The sequence below is a fragment of the Fukomys damarensis genome, unplaced genomic scaffold, assembly GCF_012274545.1.
Source record: "Fukomys damarensis isolate Sample0158 unplaced genomic scaffold, DMR_v1.0_HiC HiC_scaffold_2, whole genome shotgun sequence".
NCBI lineage: Eukaryota > Metazoa > Chordata > Mammalia > Rodentia > Bathyergidae > Fukomys > Fukomys damarensis.
Window position 1 is genome coordinate 9495771 of NW_022900914.1, and position 16727 is coordinate 9512497.

Genomic DNA, 16727 nt, shown 5'->3' on the forward strand with positions numbered 1-16727 from the left:
AAAAAAAAAAAAAAAAAAAAAAAAAAAAAAAAAAAAAAAATCTCATTTAGCAGCCCAAGAGCAGGTGTTGCTGAGTGTGTTGGAAAATCTCAGCTCCAGGAGAAATTCCTTTTCTCCTCCATAGTGGTTCGTCTGCTACACTGGCAACACGATCTGTACCTTCAGCCCATGCCCAAGGTGTTCATTGGTTTCTCAAATAAAGGTGGAATAAACTTGAAGAGACAGACTATGTTTGCCAAGGAGACAGACACCCTTGTCATGTCATAAACAAGAGCACCACAGTTTATGAATTAGTGCGCCGAGACTGTTAGCATCCTTACAGATCGAGGATGAAATCTCTCATCTGTTCACATGTATTCCTGTGTACTTGCTAAGTGCATCGCACTGCTGAAGGCACTCTGGGACGCAGCTGGATAGGGAACTTTCTGTGCAAGTGCTGTATAAGGTGTCTCTGCTTCACTGTCAAGTGTTTTCACGGGAAATAGCAAGAACGGCAACTAGAACTCACAGAAGTTCAGTCTCTCGGGAATGGAAGGACAAGGGACACACACATTTTGGCCTGTGGCAGGTGGGGGGCGTTTCAGAGAGGACTCCGAGGAGGAACAGGCCCGGCGCTGAGCTGGAAGGGTGAGCAGGATGACCACAGATGAGACGAGCGGAGAGTGGGTGTGGCCGGCAGAGGAAAGCGCCTGAGCGACTTGGGAGATGGGGGTGGGATGGCTGTGGAGGCTGGGCTGAGCATGCGCTGATTGGGGAGGATCAGGAACACAGACGCTGCCACCTTGAGGGTCTTCCTCACTGCAGGCGTGAATCTTTCCGTCATGGCTGTGCCAGGCACTGCCCTTAGACTGGGGAGGCAGAGGGATGAGGAAGACTTAGTGCCGGCTACGCGGCTGTCCTTTCCTTGGGGGAGGATCAGTACCTACGAGTTCACTGAGGCTCAGAGAAGCCATAGGAGGTGTTGGGAGTGGAGCAGGTACCAGCAGGACCTTCCCAAATCTGGGAGCAGGGGTGGTAGGAGGGCTTCCCAGGACTTGGGCTATTCAAACCAAGACCCCAAAAGCAAGTGGACATGGAAGCTTCACTTCTAGGCATTGGGAGTTGCCAAGGGTGCGGCTGAATGGCAGGTGACACAGTTGCCGTCACACTGTACCAAGGTGAACACAGCAAGAGCGCAAGACAGGTAGAGAGGGAAGGAGGAAGCAGGGACAAGGGAGGCGCAGCTGACAGAGTTCCAGCCGTGCAACTGATGGCAAGAAGGTGTCTCTGGGAAGCCAAGGCCAGGACATCTTCCCAGAACAGAAACAGGGAGGTGGGTGGGGAGGCCTGGGCCCTGAGTTCAGTTTTCGGCATGCGACTCTGAGGAACCGGGGGACTGGCAGGGCTTCTGGGCCGAGGCACTACACAGGCGGGGTGGGACCAGGATGACGGATTTCTTCTGGAGAAAGTCACACAGCCTTGCAGCTCGGCACCATCCTCACCTTGTGTTTGCTGCAGCCCCAGGCCTCAGCCCTGGCATCTTGGCCAGTCTCTCTTCCTCCCCAGAAGTCGACTGAAGCTGCCTCTTCTCCCTCAGACTGTCCCCCAACCCCCACACTTCCCACAGATGATGTCATCTTCCGCTTCACAGAAGAGGGAGGCTGTCACGTCGGTCGGTCGTGGCAGGGGATCTCTTCAATTCCCCCTCGCCAAGCTGGTAAACCTACTTCAGCAGAGCAGGATCCCCCCTCCTCCCCAAGACCTTCCCCTCTGGGTCCCTGCAAGTTCCTTCTTCTCAGAGACCCTCCTTAACCATTTCCCTGCCCCTGTTATCTAGTCATTGGTGTCTGCTTTCCCGAGGGGCCTTTCCCATCAGCCGTGAACTGGATCGAGTCTTGCCCATCTTGAAAATAACAAAACCCCTCCCTGGCTGCACCTCCCGTTTCGGCTTCACTGCCCAGTCTAGAGAGAGTTGTCTTGGTTTGTGGCTCCTTGTTCCTCACCTCCCACTCTTCTGTCAGCCCCCTGATGTCTGGCTCCCACCCCACAGCCCGACTGTCTGAAATCCCAGCCATGTTCCATCAGCCCCACTGCCGCCGTCGCAGCCCAAGCCCCTCCTGTCTTGTCACAGGTTAAAAGGGTTGGTGGTCTGTTTCTTGGTGCTGCAGATCTCAGGGGCCTGAACCCAAACTGCTCAGTCTCCTGCTTGTCAAAGCCTTTTGTAGAGGGACATCGGCTAGGATTGTGTTCAGCAAGATCCCAAATAGAACCTTGAAAATATGTTCATGATTTGCCTCTTGCTGCTGTGGATTCTGGGGCTCAGGGGTCATTTTAGGATTTAGCTGTGAAGCCTGTGACAGCCCCCCCCATTAATATATTGTCCTTAAAACATTGGCAGGCTTCTAGGCAGATTTGATAATCTTAATTCAGCTACTCAGACAAGCAGATATTTGAGCTGACCAGAAAGTTACCTGTACAGAAATGCAAAAGTGAAATGCAATTAATCCTGCTTTTCAGAATAGGATGTTTACATGACTAAGAACTTCCTATTTTGTTTAGGGTAAGTCCGCGATGTGTCAGAGCCTTCTGGATCTGGATCTGACTCCCTTTCTTCATCGAAATAACTTCTAGCCTCAACTTTTCACAACAGCCACCCTGGACCTTTTCAGTTCCCTCAACGTATTCGTTCTGCTCTGGACCTTCCCAAAAGCTGTAGTGCAGTCTGGAAAGCTCTCCACCCCTCTCTTTAACTGACTGACTCGTCCTCATTTCCCAGGCTTTGGTTTAAAGTCCACTCTTTGTGTTCCTGACCCTCGTAGCCATCAGAGCACCCAGCATGCTTGTGAGGGTTGAATTCATTGTTTTTAATGAAGTCTTAAGCCTCTCTGTTCCCAGGTAAGAACAGCGTCTGCGCTGTCTGCCTGACCTCTTGTAGGTCATCGTGATTTCCAGAATGGATTAGGGAGATGGGTTTCTAAAACGCTCCAGCGACTCACTTTCTGTACCTGGGCAAAGCTCAGCTGTCTTTAGTAGCATGGTCTTCTCCCACCTGCCAGCCCCCTCTTTCCTTTTCATCAGGACTAAACCACCCCTCACTCTATTCAAGGGGCTGAATCTCTTACGAATTTCCACATATGCTGTCCTCATTTTCCAGTATAGAAAATTCTTCTTTATCACTTAGCTCTTAGCTGAGAGATGGATTTTTTGGCTTAAATCCGTGACTGATTGCCACGTGCATTTGTCCCCGTTCTGGCTGTCAGGAACTGTGCTGAGTGCTGGGTTGGTGGGGCAGACAAGACACCCCAACCCCAGCCCCTGGCATGTTATCTGCGCTGACCATTGGCACCCCCAGACTGAGTTAGCTGCCTCTCTTTTGGGCTGCCCTGGCCTCGTATTGCCTTATAACATGTTAGTGACTATTTCTTGGTCTCTGAATTCCTAGTAGCTGTTTGTTGAATGAGTCTATGAACCTTCAAAGTACTCAGCTAGGGGTAGTTAGAATAAATAGCAAATAGCATAGCCTGAATGAGCTGGGCCACAGGTGCCATGGACAGGGGGCACGAGATAAGGTGGACATGAGTCAGGGAAAGGAACAGAGGCAGAAGGGCCCTTCCCTCCTTCCTCAGGAAGTTATAGGAAGTGTGATGGAAGAAAAGTACTAGGAACCAGACACAAAAGGCGACATATTGTATGATTTGATCATTTCCATTACAAGAATAAATAAACTCAAAGGGACAAGAGGCAGATTGGTGGCTGCCATGGGCTGGGAAGAGCATAGGGAAAGAGCGAGGGCTGCTTAAGGTGTGAGGGTTTCTTTTGAGCTCATAAAATGTTTTGGAGGTAGATAGGGGTGGTGGCTGCCCAATATTGTGAGTGTACTAAATGCTACTGTACTGTTCATTTAAAGTGGTTTGTGGTACATGAATCACACATTAAAAAGAACAAACCAAGGAAAGATGAAGAGAAGGAGACAGGGAGGGAGGGACGGGAGGAAAGCAGGCCACGAGGGATTCTCCTTTTCCTCCACAGGCCCAGGGACTCCTCAGAGTGTGGGGCTTGCTGGGCTGCTCTGATGGGAGAAGGGCCTCGCTGGGTCCCCTGCTTTGGACATAGGTGCCGTGGGCACTGGGCAAGAGCCCCAGGAGGCTCTGCAAGGCTGGAGGGGAGTAGGAGAGGGAGGCCTCCACACTCTGCAGCAGGATGTAACTCTCGAGGGCAGTGGGAAGTGGGTGTGTTTGTGTCTAGCCAAGGGGAAGTGTGGTCAAGTGGAAACCACCCAAGGAGCAGAAGCTTTCAGGGCTCTGTTACACCAGCCCACAGCGGTGGCATCTTAAGCAGGTCACTTTTCATCTCTGATTGGAACAGAAGTCTCCTCCTCTGCTGGTGGGAATGCACATCAGGGCAGTGACGTTGGAAGACAGTTGGGTAGTTGCTGATGACACTGCACTCGCTCTTACCATGTGATTCAGCGGTCCTGCTCCCTAGGACTTAGCAAAGGAGCTACACATTTATACTGACTTGTGATGTTTAAGCTTGACTGTGTCACCTTGATTGATCTGGGATCTGCCGGGGGGATTGGTGGAACCCGCTGCTGGGTGTGTCATGGAGCTCTGCCCTTGGGGTTTCTATCTCGTCCTTCATTGCTTTCTCTCTGGTGCTACTCCCCGCTCTGCTCCCTGGTTCCATGAACAGGAAGGGCTTCGCTCTGCCAGGGCCTTCCGCCATGATGTTTCCACCTTTGAGCAGCTAACCGTGGACTGAATCCCCTGCAACTGTTAGCCAGAGTAAACCTCTGCTTTTCTTTCTTTCTTCTTCCTCGCCCTCCTCCTCCTCCTCCCCTTCCCCTTCCCCTTCTTCTTCTTCTTCCTCTTCCTCTTCTTTTCCTTCTCCTTTAAGTTGTGGTCTTCAGGTATTGCATCCCAGCAACAGGTAACTTGACTGATGCAAAAACCTGCACCCACTTTTTACGTCAGCTTTATTCCTAATTGGCTTTGAAGTAATCAAGATGTCCTTCAGTAGGTGATGGATAAATAAATTGTGGTCCATCTAGGCCAACGAATAGTATTCGGTGCTAAAAATATCCAAGTTATCAAGCTCTGGAAAGACACAAAGGGACCTTGAATGTATACTACTAAGTGAAAGAAGCCAGCCTCAAAAGGCTATACTCTGTATGATTCCAACCCTATGCTGTTCTAGAAAAAGCAAAACTCTGTAGACTACAGCAAGATAAGTGGTTGCCAGGGTCTAGGAGCAAAGGGGTGAATAGGCACAACACAGATTTCTAGGGCACTGAAACTATTCTCATAATGGTGGCTACATGCCATTCACACGTGTCAAATCTCATAGCATAGCTTCAAGATGACCCTGATGTAAATGTTGTACTGTGGGTGACAGTGACAAATCAGTGTAGGTCCATAGTTCTAAGAAATGCACCACTCTGAGCTCAGTGAGTTCCCGCACACCTGTAATCCCAGCATTCTGGGAGGCTGAGGCAGGAGGATCACAAGTTTGAGCCCAGCCTGGGCAACACAGCAAATTAGTGAGACCCTGCTTCCAAATGAAAGACACATAAAAGGGTAAGGTCTGTGGCTCAGTGCTCATAGCCCTCCCCCAACCCATTAAACAAACAAACAACACCAAACAAATCAAAACCCCCAAAACTGCACCACTGTAGTTGGCAGTGCTGATAGTGAAGGACTCTGTGTATGTGTGTGTTACATATGGACATTCTCTGTATTCTGTGCTCAATTTTGTTGTAAAACTAAAACTACCCTCAAAAATAAAGACCGCTTCTAAAAAAGTGGACCTCAAAAAAAACAAAACAAAACAAAACAATAATTTTGACTGTTTCATCTACCGCCGTCAGTGCGGAGCCTTGCATACCTGGCCTGCATCGAGTCCTCACAACTCTCAGGTTCCAGAGAAGGAAGTTCACGTTCCCACACCTGGGTGACTTGGCCACGGTCACCCAGCTGGCCACCAAGGAGCCCCAGGTGACTCTGCAGCCCCTGCTCGTGGTCCCTGTCTGCTTCAGTTGACCAACAAAGTGATGATAATGTCTCCCCTGTCTGGCTGGGAGGATTAGGCGAGCCTTGGACGAAAAGTTCCTTTGCCAAAGTTTTCACAGACGTTATTCTTTACTAACCAGAAGATAAGGCGGTTTCTATGGAAAGGACTTAGGTACTGAGCTCTTGCAAAGGAAGGTTCAGGGGAAACATGAGGCTGGGACATGAGGAAAACAGGCAAAGACCGTCATGGGCCTGGGACAGCCAAGGCGTTGGATTCGAGGCAGGCCGCGGTCATCCCTGCACACCTTGATCGCAGCCCAGCCCCAGACAGCAGCCAGGTGGATCCCAAAGGAACCAGGCAGCCATTCCTGCTTTCTGTTGCTTAGGGTAGAGCACAGAGGTGACTGAGAGGTCCTGGTGGTGATTTCTGCAGGCATTTTGAATCTGGACATTCAAGAGTTCAAGTCCCTGGTTGGCCAGCCATTCGCTGAGTGACCTTGGACAAACAAACCACTTAACCTCCCTGTACTTCCATTTCTCTCAGCTGCTTAATACGAACTGTGTATTCTCTACCTCATGACATTGTCATAAGGATCACTCGAGATAATGGGCTCACACCGACTGCTGCACAGCGATTCACTCTGTCATCGTTTAGCCATCCTTCCCTATTATCATACAGGGAGGCAGAACCCCCAGGGTCGGAGCAACTTGGCTAAGGCCACACTGCTTAGTAGCAACAGGGCTGAGCTTCCTCTGCGGTCTCGGTTTCTAGGCCCCTCCTTGCTTAGCCCTTTCTGAGAATCCCTATCTGATTGGACAAACTGATAGCCTTCACCTCACTCTAATCAGCTGCATCCTGACACCATTTGGCAGTGGCTTTAGGAAACCACACCCAGACTGCTACTGGTTCCTACTCAGCCACTAACTTGCCATCTGCTGGCAAAATGGGAGGATCTGTTGAGCTGTCCCGCCCCTGTTGATGGGAGAGCGGCTGCGCTGTGGGCAGGGGCTACCCGAACCCCCCCACACTCTCCACCAGTCTCTTGAGGACGCTACAGGCCCTGCTGTGATGTCTGCTCCTCTGGAGCCCCTGCTCCTGCCTTTTCCCGTCTTCTGTGCCAAGGGACATGGCTACTGCCATGCAAAGCCACTGCCCGCATAACCTCACCCCAGAGCCATCACTCCTCCCCTTGCCTGTGCTACAAGTCACACCATGGACACCAGCAGCAGGTAAGAGTGAGAGTGGTAGGGAGACCCCAAAGGGGACCTTGTCTGCCAGGCCAGCTGAGAGGTCCCCAGAGGGTCCCCTGGAACGACACCACCATGCGCTGCACACACATGTTACCCCAGGTTAGAGCAGGGCAAACAGAGGCTGAGCAGCACGTCTAAGGCCACACAGCTTGAGACCGGCAGGACCAGGATCGGAGCCCATTGTCTAGGCCCACGTGCCCCTGCAAAACTGGGCTGGCCACCTCGTAATCTAAGCCCATTCACCCCACCTGCAGCTTCCTCCGCCTACAGCTGCACCCTTAGGCACAGCTGCATCGTCTTTGCAAGCCTGGACACCTGCAGGAGGCAGAGGGCCTGGCACGTGGAAGCCCCAGCCTGCTTTCCCTGTTCAGGCCCAGCCCCTACCTGAGCTCAGGTGCCCTTCGGTGGTGTCCTGTGGTCCCCTGGCCGCTGCGATGTCTGGGGCCAGGTGTGTGGCCAGCCACCTGAGGCCCCACTTGGGGACCCTTTGTCAGCCCTGAGGCACCAAGGCCGGAGTTAGCCACCGAGTCAGCTGCCCGAGCCCTCCCTGCAGCTTGGACCTGTCAGGGGCCCCGATGTGGGGAAAGGTCTTGGGGGGTGTTTTCTCTGGATGTGGCCCTCCCTGCTTCCATTCTCCCCCTCCCCTGTGTGCATGGCCACCCTAAGGGCAGACCTTGTCCCAAGCCACCCTGTATGTCTTTCTCCCCCAGTCCAGCCCTATCTGCCACCATCAAAACACAGCCCAGCTTGGTCTCTTTAACAAGGATTGCTTATACAAGCTCAGCACAGGGCTGGACAGGCAGCGCTCAGCAGGTACATGCCACCTTTGCCCTGGCCCTCATCGCTGGAAGCAGGCTTGGGCCAGCTGTGCACAACTGTTGCTTCCAGCCTGAGCTCAGACCCACGTGGTCAGAAGGGTGGACATTTTTTGGCCCATTGTCACTGGTGTTGCTCTACTCCTTCCTCCCACCCTGGAAAACGCCTTCTTGTCCTTGAGAACTCTGCAGAAGTCGCCTGGTGTCCCCTGGGTAGCCAGCCCTTTCCCAGCTACCACAGCTCTCTGCCTGCCTTCCTTACATCATCTGCTGGGAACTTTGGGCACTGTGGATTATTTGCTGTCCCTAGCCCGAGCACCATAAGGATGGTACACGTCTCTTCTTTTTTCTTTGGAGACTTAAAGTCTCTCTTTTTAAAAAGTTAAGCAAGTAGAGCTAGATGTGGTAGCACATACCTGTGATCTTTGTACTCGGGAGGCTGAGGCAGGAGGATTGTGAGTTGTATGCCAGCCTGGGCTACCTAGTAATTTCTAAGTTGGCCTGAGCTACATAGTGAGATCAAGGCGAGCCTGAACTATTTAGAGAAACCCTTTTTCAACAGACATATAAAGGGACTGGGATTTAGCTCAATGGCACCTCGCCTGCCTCACAAGGGCAAAGTCCTGAGTTTGATCCCCTGGACTGGAAAAAAAAATTAAAGAAAAAGACAAAGCTAGAAAAATTACACAGGGAATTATGAACACTGCCAGAGTTAAAATCTCTAAAACAATACACATAGAATCTAAACTCTAATTCCTCCTTCGCAAAATACCATGGGGTTAGTAGTTTTGTGCGTTTCTTGCTCTCTGTATTTTCTCACCACACACATTTATTTAATACTTTTTACATAAATAGGAATCATGTATATGCATTGTTCTGTATGTGTGAGACAGGCAGAATAAGGCTCCTCAAAGATGCACACACCCTCATCATGCAAAGCTGTGGGTCTGAGGGCCCAAGGGGATTTGTAGAGGGGACTGAGCTGCAGCCCTTGAGATGGGAGGTGGCCCTGGACTGTCTGGGGGACCAGAGAAGGATACATGTGGGGGTGATACTCTGTCAGCTTTGGAGGTGGAGGAAGGCATCACAGCCAAGGAGTGCAGGTGTTCTTTGGAAGCTGGCAGAGGGAAGGAAACAGCTTCTCTCCTGGAGCATCCAAAGGAAAGCAGCCTGCTGTCACCCTGACTTTTGCCCCACAGAACTATAAGGTGATAAATCTGTGTCCTTTGAAGTCACTAAGTGTATAGTAATTCGTTATAGCAGCAATGGGAAACTCCGAGTGGGTATACAGCTGAGATAAACAATAATATAGAACAATAACTGTGGCCGTAGCCAACATTTATTGCATGTATACTAAGTTTTGGTTACTGTCCCAGAGCTTTACATGCTACACTAGTATGACGGGGCTGTCGTAAGCAAATAGCACAGCCTAGGTGGCTCGTTTTCACACAGTTCTGGAGGCTGGAAGGCCTAGTCGGGGTGCAGGCAGTGCTGGTTCTCCTGGGGCCTCTGTCCTTGCGCTCTGGTGACCGGCTTGCGTGACTGCCCCTTGGTGTCTGTGCCTCTCACGGGGTCTTTTCTTTGTGCGTGCTCCTTCCTGTCATCTTTTCTTTGTGAGGAAGGCACCAGGCGGAGTAGATGAGCCCCCGCCAGTGTTTTCACTTTAAACGTCTCTTCAGTGGTCCTGTCTCCAAATACCATTACATTCTGAGCTGTTAAGGGGTGAAAATGAAAATTCAACCTAAGAATTTTAGGGGCACACAGCTTGTTTTATTCCACCCCCATGGTAACCAGTGAAGTAGAGTGCATGAGTGAGGCACAGAGTGGTTGAGTTACTCAGAACCTTCTACTTCTCCTGCCACCTCAGAGTGTCCCACGTTGGGAGGCTGCTGTCACATTCCTCCACTGGAGGTCCCAGGCTCTGGACTCAGTCCCCAGATACCCCAAGAGAACCTCTAACCCTGAGAGATCCATTCAGGCCAGCTTGCAGCAGAAGGATGGCTACTAACTCGGCCAGCTGTTTCCTGAAGGCAGGTGGCTGACCAGCACCCAGGGTCAAGGCAGGGCTTGTCCTTACCAAACCTGACAACTTATTTGTGGCAAAGGGAACAGCTGCCCAGGGAGTGCAGGCAGGTCTCTGGCTGGTCACCCAAAGCCATGGGAATGACCTAGTTACTCCTCAGGGAGGTCAGAGAAGGACTGCCTCCAAGTCTCCAGTCCTTAGAGTCTGGAGTTCCAGGAGTACCTTCCATGTTAGGCCTTCAGCTTGCTGTGATTGAGGACTAACAGACACATGCACAAGCACACACATACACACACACACACACACACACACACACACTCACACCCACCCACACACACCCACACAACATCCCTCCCTGGACCACTTTCCTTACTCCATCCCAATCTGTAACAACAGAAGTTAGATGCTCAGTGACGACTCTACCTTGATCCAATATGGCGCCCATAGAGGGGCATCAGGGATCAAATAAAAGCAGAAGTAGCTTCCATTTTAGGATCACTTTCATGTGAATGTTATGCATTCCATTCTGCCCACTCAACTATCTGTGGCTGAATTTCCTAACATTCCCAGGGTAGAATTACCCAGTCTTTGCTTGAACTTCTTGATGGGGAATTTACCATCTTCCAAATCAGACTGTAACATCCCAAGGCAGTTATTACAGCTGGAGAATTCATTCTCACATCATTCCCTCGTCTTTCTGGTTGTTCCCCTCAGAAGACTATTCCCCGTTCCATGACCTTTCAGGTATGTGAAGGCAGATGATGGCTTTGCTTCTCAAAGAAGTAACATTGAGGGCCTTGAAGGAGGAAAGAAATCCAGCCCTTTCAACCTCCATGGAAGATCTACAGAGTGTCAGGCCCACTTCCTCCCTATGGATCCACATGTGGGCTTGGGACAATGGTGTGGTGAGTCTCTGGGACCCTCTGCCTGCTCCGGGAGGGCCTCGGTCTGCTGTCTGGGTCCTGGTGGAATATGTCTGGGTCCCTAGTCCCAAAGAGAGAGGGACACAATGTCATGGAGAGAGTGCTGTGCTTCGAAATTGACCACCAGTCTTCTAGGCCTGTTTTTATCACTTTAGGTTGGGATCCCTTAAGCATGTTGCTTAAACTCTCAGAACTTTTGTTCTGTCATCTATGAAATGGCAAAACACTTATTCTGTTGTTATGAGGTTCAAATGACATCACATATGGGAAAAAGAATTTGTGAATCAAAACATACTCTGCAAATAATTAACTAGTTCACATGGTAAGTAAAGGAGCTTGTGGAACTTGGAACGCCTTTGTCCTGGGCCCTCCTAAGAGGTGAATGTACACAGCAGAGTTGGTTTGGAGGACATCGGCCTCCTCCTTAAGCCCTGGTCCCTGACTCCTTAGGACTCCCTAGGGTGGTACTTGCAGCCTCCTATCCTGTAGGACCCCAGGCCACCCTGCCCAAGACTCCAGGAGAGGCCCCTGAGCTCAAGTGCTTTGGCCCTGGCTTTGGAGACCTGAGAATATGAGATAAATTTCCCGAGGCCAGGTTTTGGGTGGGGTCTCACAGCTTTCTAGGTGTTTTCCTCTCTTCCCCCTTTGGAGGACTCAGGGCTGTCCCTTCAGATCTGTACCTGTGTAGCCTCTCTTCATCATGGTTGCCATTACTCCTTGCCCAGCCTTTAATTTAGATGATTCTAATCCCCAATTAGAGTGGATTTTATTGAAAGAGGCAAGGAGGAGTTGGGAGTCAGGGAACCCTGCCTGATGATAGAGGACTCAGGATCTCATTTATTCTAGCCTCTCACTGAATACACGGAGCCTGGGAGTGGAAGTTCCTTGGGCTGGTCAGTGCTGGGTTGGGTTCACTGCACAGGAATCTCCTGTCCAAGTGAGGGCTTTTGCTGCATCTCCTCGGCTCTGTGCTTTTGAGCTTGTGGCCTGTGTCTCCATCTGGGCCCTGTGATCAGTCCGGTGACTGGGCAGAGATGCTGCCACACTCAGCTCCTGGTGTCACAGGACCCTCCACAAATAGCAGCCTGTTGCCCACGGCCTAACCCTGATGCAGTCTGTCCTGCGTTAGCAGAGCACCTGTGAGATGCGCTTCCCAGGTGGGGTGGGCCAGGTAGCTTGTCCTTCCTCAGCTACATGGCGTCTATGGGTGGCCGATGGCGGGGCAGGGGTCAAGGATGGAAGTGAGGTCTGGACTTTCTGTGGGGCAGCACAGGTAAAGCGTTTCACTTGGGACATGTTCCACCCCCAGGGCGTAGCATGCAGCACAGGCCAGCAGAGGTGTTTGCCCAGGCACAGGCAGGTGCAGAGCTGTACCTGTGGCCTCCTCTCTGTCTGCCCCAGACTCTCTGCTTGGGCTTCCCAGCCATAAAGCAGAAACAAGTCCCATCCCTTACCTGCCTGGGGGGGACATTGAGTAGGGGTGAGATAATGTCTGCCGCTGCTCACCCTTCTCCGAGGCAGGCAGTCTCTAGACAGAGTCTATTTTTACCACCTGGAGCTCAGCCTAGCTCCCTCCTGGGCCCCTGGCTGCTCCTGGCCCCCACGGAGACCAAGGAGCCAGGCCCTCCTGCAGGACCTGTAAGGCCCCGGTGCTCAGTGCAGGAAGGGAGGATCTCCAGGGCCTGCTCCGAGCTCTGTGGAGCCCGAGGCCCTGGCCCAGGTTCACTCCTGCACAGCCCATTGTTCAGGGTTCGAGGAGCTGCCAGCCACTCCTGGCATTCTGGTTCAACCAGGAGCGGGCGGCTGGGTGGGGCTAATGAGCAGGGTGTGAATGGAGGAGTTAGCAGCCGGGTGACAGCTGTGGTCAGGTCCCCACCCAAGCAGGTGGGTGGGTGGCTTGCGCAACAGTCACCTGTGTGCTGGGGCACATTCTCTCCATGTGTTTATTTTTAAAAAACAAATGCTCAACTTTGGCAGTAGTGGTGGAGCTACTTCTCAACGCGCGAAAGTCATGGTGTTCGTACCTGGGAGCCTCCACAGCATTGTATTAGGAAAGCTAGGGCTGATCTGTAGAGCCTTCACCACGTACAAGGAAGATGGAATGCCGAAGTGTAGCTGGCTCTTCGTCTCCCAGGCTCACCCCTTCCCCACCATTGTCCTGCGGTGCCTTGGGGGTCAAGGATGTGGACAGGTGGGGCCTCCCTTCCCCGGCAGAGGCCCTCGGGAGCTGCACAGGCTCAGGTGACTGCTCTTAGCACCTGGGCCCCTCTCCCAGCTTGGCGGTGGGAGCCACGTTCTGGGCCTGCTTGGTTTCCACCCCCAGGGCTGTCCTCCAAGAAAACCAAGTGGTCCCTGCATCCTGACCGTGGACCCTGCATTGTCCTGAGAAGCAGGTCTCCCACGTTGCTGCAGCAGCTTGGTGTGGTTCTGTGGAGGGGGCTGTCATTCCCGTGTGTGCCCTGCTTTGCAGGCCCTGCTGGCAGCTAGGGGAGCTCCACTGGAGAGACACTGGCTTGTGGTCACCAGAGGCCTCATGGCAGGGCTGTGGAGTGGATGAGGGAGGGCCTGATAGGAAACCCGAGATGGTCATGTGTGGCTGCATCTCCCAGGGCGGCTGCTTGGGTCTCAGATCCAGGGAGGATCCAGAAGCACCAACTCTGAGGCCGCGGCAGGGCGTCTGCTAACACTCATCTGGTCGTTTCCTCTGGATTCGGGAAGAACCAGCTGACCTGGGAAGCCTCATTTCCCGCCTTGCTCTAGGCCCCACCTGACATCACCGTCATGGACGCAGGCTCCACAGGGCAGCAGGTGCTCACCAGCTTTCTGAAAAGGCCGGCAGAATAATGCAAACTTCTTCCCTTCCCTTCCACCCTGCTGCTCCCCGTGTCCAGACGTAACGGCCCCTGCGGGCTCCCCACGAGCTAAGTAAGCTCCATTTTCCCCCTGCCGTACTCTGTGACACACCGCGGTGCTCTTCGTAGCTCTAGTTTTCAATGTTTTTTTCAGAATAACTAAGCCCCCGCTTTTAGAGAGCATTCTTCTGCCATGGCCTTAAAATCTGCCTCAGCGGTGGGGAGTTGTTGGTAGGAGCCCCGTGTCATATTGTTAGGGCGGGGGACAGCCATGATCGGGGGCTCTCCACAGAAAGTTGAAACACCTTTTCAGTCTTGTGTGTGAGCTGCTTGTATGTTGTGATGGAGTGAAGGGAGAGCAGGGGCCACGTCTCATTACTGTGAGACCTTCGCAATCCCACCCCCCACTCTGAGCCTCTATTCCTCCATCCGAGAAATGGGTATGATGGTGGCCTCCTGAAGTACCACAAGTGCAGCTCTCAGGAAAGCTGTGGACCTGCCCTGGAAATGGCAGTTCCTCAGACCCCGGTCTCCTCCTCTCTGAACACTCCATGCCAAAGACCAGAAGCCATCGGTGCTGGACCAGCACGGCCCTTCCCCTGGCCGCTCTGGGACCAGGAGGAGATGGGAGGCCTGCTGGGCAGGGTGGAGCGGCCTGTGAAGACTGGTGTTCATGGCCACCCAGCACGGTGGCTCTCATGCTTGTCTTTCAATTGGCCGGAGTCCGTTCATTCACAGCTTGCTGCTTCCCAAGGAAACAGCCCATCCTTTTGCCTTCCTCCTACCTGGGCCCAATATCTGCCACCGCCATCCGATTGTCCACATGCCTGCTCTGTCCTGTAACAGGTTCCGGTCAGCCCTCCTGCTGGGGACCACTGTCCCTCAGTCCCCCCTGCCCCCAACCCTGCAGAGCCAGTCCTCAGCCATGCTGACAGTTCTGAGCCAGTCCCTCCTCCAGATGGTGGCCAGGCTTTGACGAACGTCGGAGACCGAGTCCAGGCCGGTGGGCGAGGCATCTGGAGGCTGGGGCTGGGGGCTGGGAGTGGGGCCATCACGCTCCCTGCCTGCTTCCTTCCCTCTGCCCTGGCCCAGCACAGCAAGCAGCTGACAACACGAGGCGGCTCTGGGGGACCTGGGCTCAGGAAATGGTTAAAGGCTGAGGTCTCTGCTTTGGCGCTGGCTGCACCAGCTTTACCAACACCACTTCCACATCCACATTTGCTAAGTCACTGCTGTGACACGGGGCTGGGGGTGCTGTGGAGGGAGCAGGTGCAGGGGGACTGGCAAGTAAAGGGACTGGTTCTCTGCCTGGGACGGAGGGGAGCGTGGCCCAGACCTTCTGTCAGGGAGACTCCTAAGACAGATAAGCCTAAGCTACTTCAGGGCTTAGGTTCGCTACAGGCTGTTCCTTCACTGAGAGGGTCTGCGGGCCTCGCAGAGTGGTGTGGCGTAGGAATGGGGAAGGCAGGAGTGGAAAAGACTATGGAGACACTAGACACCAGGATCTTTGGGACAGAATGCATCACAAAGCAGTTTGGAGCCTTTTTTTCTTCCAATAAACAGCATGAACCATGTCGATATTTGAGAACCTTCTCCTCTCCAAACCCATGATGGTGCCACACAGGAAGTCACGACCCACAGGAAGGCATTAAGTGGCAACAGTCAGGCCAGAGCCAGGGCGTGGAAGCCCTGCAAACAGGGGCTTGGACCTGTTTTATTTTTCACTTTATTGCAGGAAAATATACCTAACGGGTCTACCTTGCCGGTTTTATTTTTTAAGAAGCTACAAATATATTAAGGAATCAAGTTGTTTGTGTTTTGAATCATCATGAATAAGATTTGTTAGGTTTTACACGGTAACATTCTGTTGTTTTTTATATTGTGGTAAAATACACATGAGCCGTTTTAACCATTTTTAGCTGCACAGTTAAGTGGACTTACTGTATTGTAATTTTTATGCAGCCAACCTCCAGAACTTTGCATCTTGCAAAACTGAAACTCTAGCCATCAAACAGCTTCCCATCTCCCTCTCTCCAGCCTGTGTACTGTTTCTGTTTTTGTTTTTAGCCAGGCTTACTCTGTAAGTATAAGATTCAACGGGTTTTGACAGGCACGTACCCTGCATAACCAGTCCCAGGAAGGACAATGTAGCGTGTGCGTCTCCTCCCCACAGGCAGCTTTTCTTTCCTTTTCCTGACAGTTGCCAGCCCTCACTCCGAGGCAGCCAGTGTCGCAGTTTCTATCACACAGCTTGCTTTGCCTGTTCTAGCCTTTTCTACGAGTGGAGTTACACCAGAAGTGCTCTTTGATGCGAGCTTCTTTCTTTCAGCATAATGCTGAGAGTCACCCGTGTTGCGGTTGTCAGATTTTCATTTTTATTGCTGGCTGTCATTCTACGATTGGAAGATAGCTCTCTTGCGTTTATGTACCCACCTGCTGAAGGACATCTGGGTTGGTTCCATTTTTCTTTTCTTTTTAAAATAAAACTGCTGCAGAACAATATTTCGAATTAGATTTTCAGTACAATTATGCTTTCACTGCGCTTGGGTAACTACTTGGGGTGTAGAATTAGAGCAGGACATGTTTAACTTTACAAGAAACTGCCAGACAGTTTTCAAAAGTGGTTGTGCCGTTTTACATCCTCACCAGCAGCGTGTGAGTTACACCTGCTCTGTGTCCTCACCAACATTTGTGACTGTTGGTCTTTTTAAATTTAGCCATCCTGGTGGGTGTGACCCACCCTAGTGTGTTATTGTGCCAAGGCTTTAATTTGCCTCTCCTGACTGACGCAGTGATGTTGAACAATTTTCATTTGTTTACTAGCCACTGGTAATCTTCTGTGACCTGCCTGCTCAAGTCTTTGGCTCGCTTATATT